Source organism: Babylonia areolata, chromosome 35 (genome assembly GCF_041734735.1).
Source record: "Babylonia areolata isolate BAREFJ2019XMU chromosome 35, ASM4173473v1, whole genome shotgun sequence".
Classification (NCBI taxonomy): domain Eukaryota; kingdom Metazoa; phylum Mollusca; class Gastropoda; order Neogastropoda; family Buccinidae; genus Babylonia; species Babylonia areolata.
Genome location: NC_134910.1, coordinates 17,538,433 through 17,550,725, shown reverse-complemented (window position 1 = coordinate 17,550,725; position 12,293 = coordinate 17,538,433). Strand labels below are relative to the sequence as shown.

The window sequence follows — 12,293 nt, the reverse complement described above, 5'->3', positions numbered from 1 at the left end:
CTTCATCTGCAATTTTATATAAATTACAAGGCACAATATATTATATGCCCAAAAAGTAAAACTCTTTTGCTGGTAGAGGTAATTTTGATATGGTGACCAGAAAATGTAGTAGCACATTAAAAAGCATACACGTGTTCATCTGCCAATAAGTTATTTTCATTTCCATTTAATGCATTGCTTACAGTCCACTTTTTAAGAAGGGGGAGTGGGGTGGGGGGGGGGGATACAAAGAAAATAGTTGTAGCCTATCTTGGAGTGTAAAATTTTTTGACATTTTTGGTGATTTTATATGCCTCCAGTATAAATTTGATTTTAACACTGTTAAAATGCTACTTATAGATTCATGTAATTTAAGGTTTATTTCAAAATGTGACAGAGCCAGTCTTCATTTTAATATTGTTTTTTTTTCTCACTCTTTATGTTCTCATCACAAATAAGTAGGCCTACCAACTTTTGAGAACAACCCACAATATGAATGTAATGTAACTTTAAAAGCTGCTGCCCCTTTGCCATCATGTCATGACAAAACAGCTTTGCCTACAGTCAGTATGCAAGACAAGCACAGGCCTACCCCGGTACAACCACAAATTTCTCTCAAAGTAGTTTTCACAAACATTTATTTACACCTCAATAAAGTACCATTATGAATAAAAAAAAAACTACCATTATGAATAAAAAAAACAACAACAACCAAAATCAGTAAATAAAATACGACCAAACAACATCACACTCATTTGATAAAGATCCCATCAATAAATCAATCATCTGATCGTTATTGTAGGTTCAACTCCCCGTCTCAGTCATACATTTTCAATTCAACATGCATTTCATGTTTTAAGTCTCCAGAATAAGAACAGTTAATATTTTTTACAGAAGTTAGTTACTCACTCATTGCTTAACGTCCTGCAGACCACACAGAGCCGTATCAGGATGACATACAGTGTCTACTGAAAAAAACCCTTAATTGTTTGTGTGTCAAATGCCCCAAAGATGGACCATGTTTACAGGAACATAAAATTGGGAGGCGCTGGAGACGTGACAACTTGTGTGCTCATTTTACGAAACCAGATTAAAAAAAAAACAAAAAAAAAAAACAGTCTAAAAGGAATTGCAAGGAATTCAGATAAAATTAAATAAACATAAGAACAGGCATAAATAGATACTGCAATTAATTTTTGCAATATTGATACTGAACTTCACCTCCTATTTTCCCTACCTACCCTACACAGTACAATTTACAGTACATGATCAATATACATGGCTCATACAGTGAGGGATGACAGACATCGTTCTATACAGAACACTTGATTTGAACTTTCTTAAGTTAGAAATTAGCTCAGCAGCTGCTGTTCCTTAAGACAAACAAAGGCATCCACATTTCATTTCAATAATTACTTTATGTTAACCACTAAAGCGCTATCTTAATCTAATGAATATTTCTTCACAAAGATTGGTATATGTGAATTTATTTCGCAAAAAAGTGTGAGGTATATTTTCTGTTAATTGGATGAATGTTTTAATCATAAATGGGTCTTTAGGCATCTTTCAATTCTTTGTCCGACATCAGAACACAAAAAAGTCGTCACTGTGCAAAGATCGGAGAAGATGGCCAAATAAGGGACTATAAATTTTGCGTAAATCAGAATTATAAAAATCTACTGTATCAATGGCTGCGTGTCAAGGTAACATATTTCGCACTGAAAACCAGTCAGCCCTCAGCAAAATCATCTGTCAACCTCGGCAGCATGTGCTTGAAACAGAATTGTCTCAAGCGAGCAACTTGTTGTACAACAAAGTCTGCATCATAAGGAACAGAAATGAGAACATGCTTTTCTGGTGTCCAGATGAAAAGTTTACTGGCATGGATCCCAGTGCAAAACATGGTCAATTGAATCTGGGTGTAATACCCCCTTGGTCCATTTCTCGACAATTCATAAGCACTGTCAACAATCTTAATATCACTTGTTTTCTTTTCACAATATTCCTCAAATGAAGTTTTGTTTATGTCTGGACATTTGATTTCAACAACTTCATGAACTGTGTTCTCATTTCTGTTCCTTATAATGCCATCTGGACTTGCAGACAACCATGGATGCTCACTACAAACTACAGTGCCCCTTTTCTGAACTTCATATCCCATTTCCTGCAAACAGTTAACAGCTAATGGTTCACTGACAGTTCCATGATGTGTTGAGGCATTACCCTTGAATGTAGGATAAATATGCTGTTGCATAAATTTGTCGGGATTTGTAGTGTGCCTGACTGGCACTTTCTTTGCCGTGCTGGCTGTTATTCTAAGTCTTCTGGCATCATGCCACAGTCTAGACAAATTTTGTTCTTTAGTGTCGCCGTCCAAAACGGAAATGCTGGCCTGGTCCATGTTGACGTACTTCTCACAGAACCCTAAGCACTTTGCACACATGTTTTCCATGTGCCCAGCTTCATGAGCAGAGGGTGTATGCTCAATCACACACGATTCAGTCTCAGAGGGCACACAATTTGATGTTGGTGCAGTCATGCACTTCCTGATAAGGGAGTTTTCCGTGTAAAACTGACCTTCCACAGTGAAGGAACTAGCTGTCTTTCTCAATGCTGAGGTTTCCAGCTGAATGGAACTTCGGCACTCTTGTTTGCCACATCTGCATAAAGACAGACAAGATAGCATGCCATTCAATTCAAAAGGTACATGATTAGCTTATTCTTAAAAATGTCAAATGGCTCTGCTGGCCTGGATCTTTTCTCTTTCTATTTGTTTATTTTGTTCAATATCTGGTATTGGCGTTGGAGTGTGCAACATTTGTATGCCTCCTATTATCCTGTTTATGACATGGCAAAAATATGCTAATACTGGCAGTATTATCACATTCCCATGCATCTGCACAATAACTGTTCACAATTAGTTCAGTGGTTTCGGCACAGACCGACCCACCTCTTCTCTGCACTGCGCAAAACTTGGGCTCTTGCATTTTGTTTACTCTTATCAGTTCCATATAACCTTAACAACCATTTACTCTTGCACAGCAGCTTAAATTATATCAGAAGAGTGTACTGAACATAGGCAAAGCGCCGAAGTAAAATAAGTGAATTTAAAAAAGTAACAAATAAAATTTTAAAAATACATGAACTAGAATTTTTGCATTCTGGTGTATACCCCCCCCCCCCCCCCCAAAACAAAAAGTAAATTAAAAAAAAAAAGAAATGACCAAAAAAAAAAAAAAAAAAAAAAAAAAAAAAAGAACTTCCGAAAACTCTGTTCTAATCGCCCATTGGCTGTTGCTAGGCATTGCTGACATATCCTAAATGAAAGGGAAAATGTGATTGGTCGGCTGTCAAAGCTTACTATTACAGGCGCCCCTCTTGAAAACCGGTGCTCTCACGGGTGTGACATTGCGACCCTGGTTGCCGAAAAGCGAGTTTTCGATGTTGTGACCCTGGCAGCCAGAAGGTTAATATAGCCATATAAAAAAAGAGGTGCGAAGCAAGACTGAATGGTAATTTAAGTCATAAATAAATTAATGAAAAATCCATTTATTGTGGACGGTAATAAATAAATATATAAAAAGTGTTTACCATCGCTACTGTAGACAGTGTCTGGCTTGTGTCGTTTGAAGTTCACAGTGGCAATCCGTTTGGGTTATAAATTCTTCTGTGTCCCTCGGTTCCATTGCTGTTGCTTATCAGTGCAGGAGGCCCCAGTCATATTGGTCCCAACAGCATATTCTGCCTGCACACAGTGAATAAAATGCTTAACAAAACAGTCATGTAAATCTAAATTAAAATGCAATCATTAATGTGTCAGTGTCACCTTCAAATTTAGTGAGCATAGCATAGCTTACCAAATGAATCTGTAGACTAAAAGCCTTTTGTCTTTGTTCAAACAGAACACACTAGTGTGTTTAAATTACATTGATTTATCCAGAATCCAAATTTTTCATGACAAAACTCATCCCTTAGAAGTCTTTGATGACACTGAAGTTTTTAAAAGTTCAGATTCACTCGACAAGCCATTCTGGATTTGACAGACTCAGTTAGTAGGCTAATGAACTGCACTTCCATTATCGAAGGCATGGCTCGCTCACTCCTGTTTTGCAAGTCTGCCTTGCATTACGCTACTATCATACTATGCTATCGGGACTTTCCAAGATGTCGGTGAAATGATGTGTCGACCTGTCAACAGTGTCCAGTTATCAAATTACACACATTTCTGACTGTACACTATTCATAGTTTGTACTATTCCTTGCTTTCTTAACCAAAATTTAGGTGAGCATGTGTGTGTGTGTGTATGTGTGTGTGTGTATGCAAGGTGTGTGTGAGGAAGGGGGAAGGGGGGTGTGGAGATGTGGCACTGATTTGTGTCCAGAAATATTTTTTTATATTTTCCTTTTCTATGCTTATGTGTCATCATGTTTTATTCAATTATTGTGTATTATTTTACCCTGATTAGATGTAATGATTATTATATATTGGTATTAGTTCAGTATTTTACTGGAAATGTGTGTGTGTGTGTGTGTGTGTGCATAGGTCCCCATGGACCTAACATTTACAGGGTCCACTGGACTCTCTCTACCTAATTTTTGGGAGTCCACTTGCAAGTTTGTGCATCATTTTTTGCATAATGCACTTTAACCTGGGCCTCTGATAAGGTACTAGGTAGTTATATAAGTAATTCCTTCTATGTAGTCATTAAGAACAAATGGACCTAACATTTTGACTATTTGAGGGTCCACTAGACCCTCTACTCCCAATTTTTGAGGGTCAACTTGCAAATTTGTGCTTCAATTAAGCATAGGTGGGGGTAATGGGACCTCTGGTGTGTGTGTGTGTGTGTGTGTGTGTGTGTGTGTGTGTGTGTGTGTGTGTATTGTGTACATGTGTATGTATGCATGTGCATGCAGTGTGTGTGTGTGTGTGTGTGTGTTTGTGTGTGTGTGTGTGTGTTTACACACAAGAAGCAACATACCCACCCAAATACCACATTAGACCACCTCTCCCTATGTATGCAAAACTGGTTTAATATCTAAGCTATCAAATACCACACAACATTCGGTATGGATTCAAGTTATCCCTAAGGTGTAAGTACCCGGTACCATATTAAGGATACACGTTCACTGTGGAAGAGGAGACCTTTATAATCAATACTGAGCATATTTCCAAAATTTTCACCCGCACCCCCTCACCCCCTTTGCACACACACACACTGAAATGAATCTGGAAAAAGATATGTCAATACATGGTGTGCTATAAAATGACATCTATGCAGCAGTCGTCAAATTACACAAATTTCTGACTGTACAGTGTTCATTGGCCTAATTTGTAATTATTATCCCATTGTATTATTATCTGTTTTGTCCCCAAAGAATAAGTGTGTTGTGTGCTCATAAACAATAATATCAATTTTTTAAAAATATTAAATGAGCAAATGCATTATACTATTGTTAAAATAATTACAGTATACACTATGTATAGGCCTACAGTTAAGTTACCCCCATGTTGTATGAATGCATGCATCTATGAATTTATGTAACTTTGTAAGAATATATGTTGAAATGTATATATATTGTGTGAGCAATTAAATATAGCAGAAAATGTAAACCAAGATGTATTGTGGATTATATATATATATATATATATATATATATATATATATATATATAAATCCATGTGTTGTGTGCGCCAAATACATTTGCAAATAATCTTTTCATTTGAATAACCTTTCCCTGTTTAAGATTTTTTTTGTTTGTTTCATTTTCTGTCAATAGTGTCATGTTGATATAATGAATAAAAAAAATTAAAAAAAGGTTGAGAAAAAATAACTGGTGATGTGGCCTCACAAGACCTAAGTTAATAAGGTTCAGCAGTTTAATCTTGGAGCATTTACCATTTTTCCTTCCTCTCAGTATTGTTGAACATCTTCCTAATTGAACAATACTGAATGATTTTGCCTTCTCTGCAAACATTTCAGGAGGCGGAAAAGTTTATCTGAAAATTAGTTTTTACAATTCATGAATCTTTGTAACAATCTTGCAAGAAGTTAAAATTTAAGTACTCTTGCTTTGAACAATTTTTACATTGGCATCTCTTGTGAATACTTATACTGTTTAATAATTGTGCAGGAAATTAAGTGTTCTGTCCTATCATATTCACAGATACTGATATCATGAGGAGCATGAGGAGCAGTCAGAGAAGAGGTGTGTTCAGTTTGTGGTCACCTTCCTGACTATAGAAAGGGAAACATAACAGCTGGATATTCATTTTGTGTAAGCAGATATATGTGTGAAAGAGAGAGAGCGAGAGCGAGAGAGAGTACTGTTCGAGCAAGAAATATGTCCCTTCAGTCTTGTGTGGTGCCACACATCTTTAAGAAATCAACAATCATTCCTGTTCCAAAAAAAAGCACAGCCTAGTTGTCTTAATGATTATCATCCTGTAGCCTTAACATCAGTCGTAATGAAAACATTTCAACGCTTGATTCTACAGTTCCTAAAAACCTGCATTCCTCCATCTTTTGATCCCTTTCAGTTCTCCTATAGAGCTAACAGATCAGTTGAAGGTGCCATTAGCATAGATCTCTACCACGTCCTCAGACATCTCGAAAATCCTAACAGCTATGCCAGGATCCTTTTCATTGACTACAGCTCTGCGTTCAACACAATAGTGCCATCAAAATTATATTTTAAACTGAAAGACCTCTTGCTGCCTGAATCAATTTGTGCATGGATCCTAAATTTTCTAAGATGCATACCACAAGTTGTTAAAGTTGGTGACCTCACTTTCTCCACATGCATTCTCAACATAGGCACCCCACAGGGATGTGTTCTATCCCCACTACTGTACTCACTATTCACACATGACTGTGCAACTCAAAATGAATGTAACACCATGGTCAAGTTTGTCGACGATACTACTCTAGAAGGGCTGATTACGAACAGTGATGAGTCAAAATATAGGGAAGAAGTACATGAACTTGAACTCAGAACTTGTCAGCTGGTGTGATCAAAACAACTTAAAACTCAACGTATCAAAAACCAAAGAATTAATTCTAGATTTCAGGAGGACCAGATCTGACCCCTTACCACTTGTCATTGAAGACAAGCAAGTAGAGATCATCAGTGACATTAATTTCTCGGACTGATCATTTCCAACGATTTGAAATGGGAGAAAAATACAGAAAAAATTGTTAAGAAAGCACAACAGCGCCTGTACTTTCTTCGGCGCCTCAATGAGTTCGGACTGAAAAAAGAAATCATGGTTGATTTCTACCGAGCAGTCACTGGAAGTGTGCTAACCTTCGCTATTACTGTTTGGTACGGAAACATTTCCAAGGCAGAAGTCGCAGCCCTTAACAGAATTGTAAAAACATCCAACACAACACAATACAATACAATACAACCAACACAGTACAACACAATACAATACATCCATGTACTACAACACAATACAATACAATACATCCAACACAAGACAACTCTATATAATACATCTAACACAGTACAACAGAATACAATTAGGTGGCGGCAGTGAAAATTTAAATATTCATTACAATGACTGAAATGTGATTTTTGGCAAACAACATGACAATATAAGAAAGAAAAAAAAAAGAGTAAGTGAATATCTTGATTGGTTCTGAAGATATTCCATTTTAAAGATGTGATGATGCGTACATGCTGTTAGTACTTAATATTTTCACATTTTCACAGTCATACTGTACTGTCCATGAGGGTACTGTAATGAAAACTCATATACTTCTAAAAACCATATGATAACGGCATATTGCACAAGAAAAAAATAACACTTCAGCAGCAAAGAAAATGGAAAATATGCCTGTCAAAATAAGGGGAAATAGAAAATCAAGACATGTCAATCTGCACAGAATATCAACTTTAAAGGTCTACAGCACTGAAAAGAACAGACAGTTGCATTTCATAATAAAATATCTTGCAGAATATATCACAAAAAGTGCACTGAATTTTTTTCAGGCAGGATAATTAACTGAATTTTAAGTATCAGAGTCTCAAACTTTGAAAAATCTTCAATTTGACCAGCGGAAAAAAGACCGTTTATTGGGGTAGCATGCTGCAAAGATGAATATTTCAGTAACTGTCACAAGTAGGACCAGGAAATTTTGTGTGTGTGTTAAGTGAAATGTCAGCTTTCAAAATAAATTAAAATTGACCTAAAAACTTCCATCTAAAGCTGGCAGAAAAGGAATGATACCCGATTTTCTCATAAATAAGGGTGCAGGTTGTGGATGAGACTTCTTCAAAATTTTTGTTTTTGAAAAAAATATTGAAGTTACAGCCACAATAAGTTACCAGTGGTCTTGGCTGATCAACTTCTGCAAAATTATTGCAGATTTTTAAACAAATGCAACTTGAGAGCATTATACAGAATGGGCAGGTTGATGGGGCATTCCACGACAAAGGTTCCCAGGAAGGAGCAAATATTACTTAAGTTGCTAGCAAAAATGACAGATATATGAATCTGTTTTCTTTCAGCTCTCTAGCTTTTTCTTCCATCCATGAACCCAGTCATGCATTTCATTGTAGAAGAACCACAATGAATAGGAAATAAAAGGTGGATGATGCATCTTTATTTCTTCACAAGATGGCATTCGATTCACAAGAAAGAAAATGCACACCAAAAAATCTCTTTTTTGGCACTCACAGGTTTCCTGGCATCAGCAATAACATGCTGCTCGCTACCTGAGCTGTTCATACTGGCCTTTTTGGATCATTGAATAGGTCTTGCATGCCCTGCCATGAGCAGCCCTTTCTGCAACATGTTAGATACACAGATCAGCTCATAAGAAAGAACAAATGTTATATTCAGTTTAAAACATACAACCAAAAACAGAGCTCTCAGTATATGTTTAGGATTTTGTAAGTTTCGGTGTGTTTTGAGTGGGAGGAAAACACTGTGATAACAGAATTATAAAATGGCATACTAACAGGTAAGTATTCATTCAACAGCAACAAAAAATTCACTGCACTGAACTATTTGGCTGCATTTACCTTTCACACAATAACTCAAATTGCAGCAACAACTTATGCTTTGACAACTGTGGCTGAGGTTTTGGGGGTCTGTCCTTTCCAGTTGCTGACAAGAGCTTTGCCATCTACATGTACTGTTCAACTTACGTGTCTTTGTTGCATGCGATTATTTACTCAAATATTTCCACTTCATGGTACTACATTTCATGATTGAGATGAATGTATTACTAAATGTCTTAGGTATATATGATTACTAAATAGTGTTATATAGTTTGACTGAACCTGATGTGCAGCTTAGGCTATGGGTATTATTGTACTGATTTTCCTTTTTCTAATTTTAGTTTGTTAAAAATTGTTGTTAATTTTTTAAAGAAACAGGACGTTGACTGTACTGTTCAAATTAATCATATATCTCTTCACATTACAGTTTTTTCATACTCAGACATACATACACATACTCACAAGCATACTTGTGCAAATGCAAACTTGCTCTCTCTCACTCACTCACTCACACACACCTATTCCACTGACAGGTAAGAAATGGGGAAGGGGATGACTGGAGGGAGGAGGTGGTGGGTTATATCACTGTCAGCAGTCAGGGATTCAAAGCCGGAGCAAGTGGTCAGTGATTTGGCTCAGTGCCAAGTTTGCCACAACCATTGACAACCCCCTCCCCTCTCCTTATCATTGGTGGGAGATTCTCAGAGACAAGTGAGGGGAATTATTATAAAACTCTGAGCAAATTATTAAAGTGAAGTTTGCAGAGGAGAGAGGGGGAGGTGGGGGGAGGGGGAGCAGGGGGTTAGAATGAATTAGTGTTCTTGTTCTTTTTGTAATGTGAGAGCATAGTATCTGTCTGTATATATTAATATAAAGTTTCACAGCTATCGAAGCAGAATGCAACTAGAATATCAGACTTTTGTGTGATGTTGAAAGACATGCTCATTTTATGGAAAAAGAAACCACATTACAATTTTTTACTCACTTATTTAACACTCACCGAGTCTATAGCAGACGACGCAAATGCTGTCCCGAGCACTTCCGGTTTTAGACCCAGGAAATATTTTGCTTACTAAAGCAAAAATCAATCAAATATTAGTAATTGGAATTCATGGGCTCCGTTTTAACATGTCCATTTTTCATTATGTATCAATATTTTTTGTGTGTTTTACTCAGAAAAAAATAAATCGTGTTCCGATTGAAACACGGTGTCACGTAACGAAAACACTGATGAAATAGATCCGGCAAGCTGCTCGGTTACTGACATCGATCAAAATCCTGATTCAAAGAATTTCAGCTCAATATTGTGCATTAAAGTGCTAAAGACATTCGTTTTAAAAAATAATATAAAACTTACCGATGAAACTTAAGATTTTCTGATGAAACAGTGCCATTTTTGTGTTAGATGAAGTGCCGCTCTCCTGTGTCGAATGTTGATTGGGCCGACGCAACTGACGACCTGCTTTTGAATCGCTTGAGCAAATTGCTCATGATCAAAAATCTTAGTTTCTGATACCATTGAAATCAGCAGAAAATGCTCGTTACCGCTCATACAGTATCACGTAGGGTCAGATTTCTTTTTCGAACTGCGCGAGGCGTTGAAAGATAGCCGAAAAATTCCCGTAACTTTGCGCTCAGATCTAACTACCCTACTTCGCCCAAGGCTTGGAAAAAAACACACGAAAGTTATCCTTGAACTTTCGCCTTTCACGGCTCCCAGTTTTTCGAACAGTAACTAATGAATGGAAAACAACGGATGCGATTTGTTCCACTATGTGGTGGAAACTAACTGTGTCGCGCTCAGAAAGACGCCGGCCGCCATTGAACAAGGATCGCTATTTCGCGTTACAGTACACTTCTTTTTCTTCCATTAGCGAACTCGTTCACGCATTGCATAAAGCAAACACAATAAAAATTAAAAATATGGATGATAAATAATTATTTCAGATGGATAGTTTTTCACAAAATGAAATCAAATTTGAGAAAATGCACTTCAAAATTAGTCAATTTTTTTAGGCGTTCATAGGTTTCCCGGCATCGGCCATGGGGGCTGCCGCCACCTAATACAATACATCCAATACACTACAACATAATACAATACATCCACCACAATACAACACAATACAATACATCCAAAACAATACAGTACATACAAGAAAATAGAACACAACACAATACAATACATCCAACACAATGCAACACATCCAAAACAATACAATACAAATCATCCAACACCATACAATACATACACCATACAATACATACAACACAAGGCAACACAATACCATACATCCAGCACAATACAACAAAACACAATACATCTAACACAATGGAACACAATACAATGCATCCAACACAATACAATACATCCAAAACAGTACAACACAATACAATACATCCAATACACTACACTACAATACATACAACACAATCCACTACATCCAACACAATACAATACATTTAACACCATACAATACATCCAAGACAATGGAACACAATACAATACATCCAACATAATGCAACAGAATACAACATAATACACTACATCTAACACAATACATTTAACACAATACAACACAATAAAATACATCCAACACAGTGCAACACAATACATCCAATACAATACAGTACAATACATCCAACACAATACAACATAATATAATACATCCAACACAGTACAACAGAATGTGGTTCGTCCATTGGGATCAACGAGGACCATCTAGTCATCCTAGGGGTGGGTGGGTTGGGCTCTGTGGGTGCGCAGATGACTGGTCAAGCCAATCCGCTCCCGGAAGGTTCTGACGCAGTGTGGACAGGGGATGGTGGCGGCTGTCGGGGACTTGCTGGCACTGCTTTTCCTGGCCTGTCTGCGTTGCTTTGCTGCAGCGATTCTGTTGGCCTCACAGGATTTGGCGCCTTTGTGGACAGCTGAACGCCACTTTGGTCTGTCCATTGCATTCAGCTCCCATGTGTCGTGGCTGATGCTGAAGGCCTTCAGAGAAGCTTTCAGAGTGTCTTTGAAGCGCTTCTTTTGGCTTCCATGGGAGCGCTTGCCATGTTGGAGTTCGCCATACAGCAGTTTCTTGGGGAGCCGGTGGTCTGGCATGCGAACTATATGGCCTGCCCAGCGCAGCTGGGCCTGCATCAAGATGGTGTAGACGCTGGGCAAGTTTGCACGAGTGAGCACCTCTGTGTCAGGGATCTTCTCTTGCCACTTTATGCCGAGAAGTTTTCTGAGGCTGGTGGTGTGGAAGTGGTTCAGCTTTTTGGCGTGGCGTTTGTAGACCGTCCATGATTCACAT

General features: G+C 37.6%; 1 long non-coding RNA gene across 2 annotated transcripts in view; it reads right to left on the bottom strand.

The window, feature by feature from the left end:
• Positions 1 to 12,293, bottom strand: part of LOC143277742 (uncharacterized) — a 74,424-nt gene that overhangs the window by 60,536 nt on the left and 1,595 nt on the right. The window contains exons 2-3 of one of the 2 annotated variants that reach the window (XR_013053783.1): positions 3,571 to 3,724; positions 2,557 to 2,639 (exon numbers count right to left, since the gene is read on the bottom strand). This is a non-coding gene — a long non-coding RNA (uncharacterized LOC143277742). Of the gene's footprint in view, positions 1 to 6; positions 2,640 to 3,570; positions 3,725 to 12,293 lie in introns of those variants that run through there. The other variant, XR_013053782.1, reaches the window with a different exon arrangement.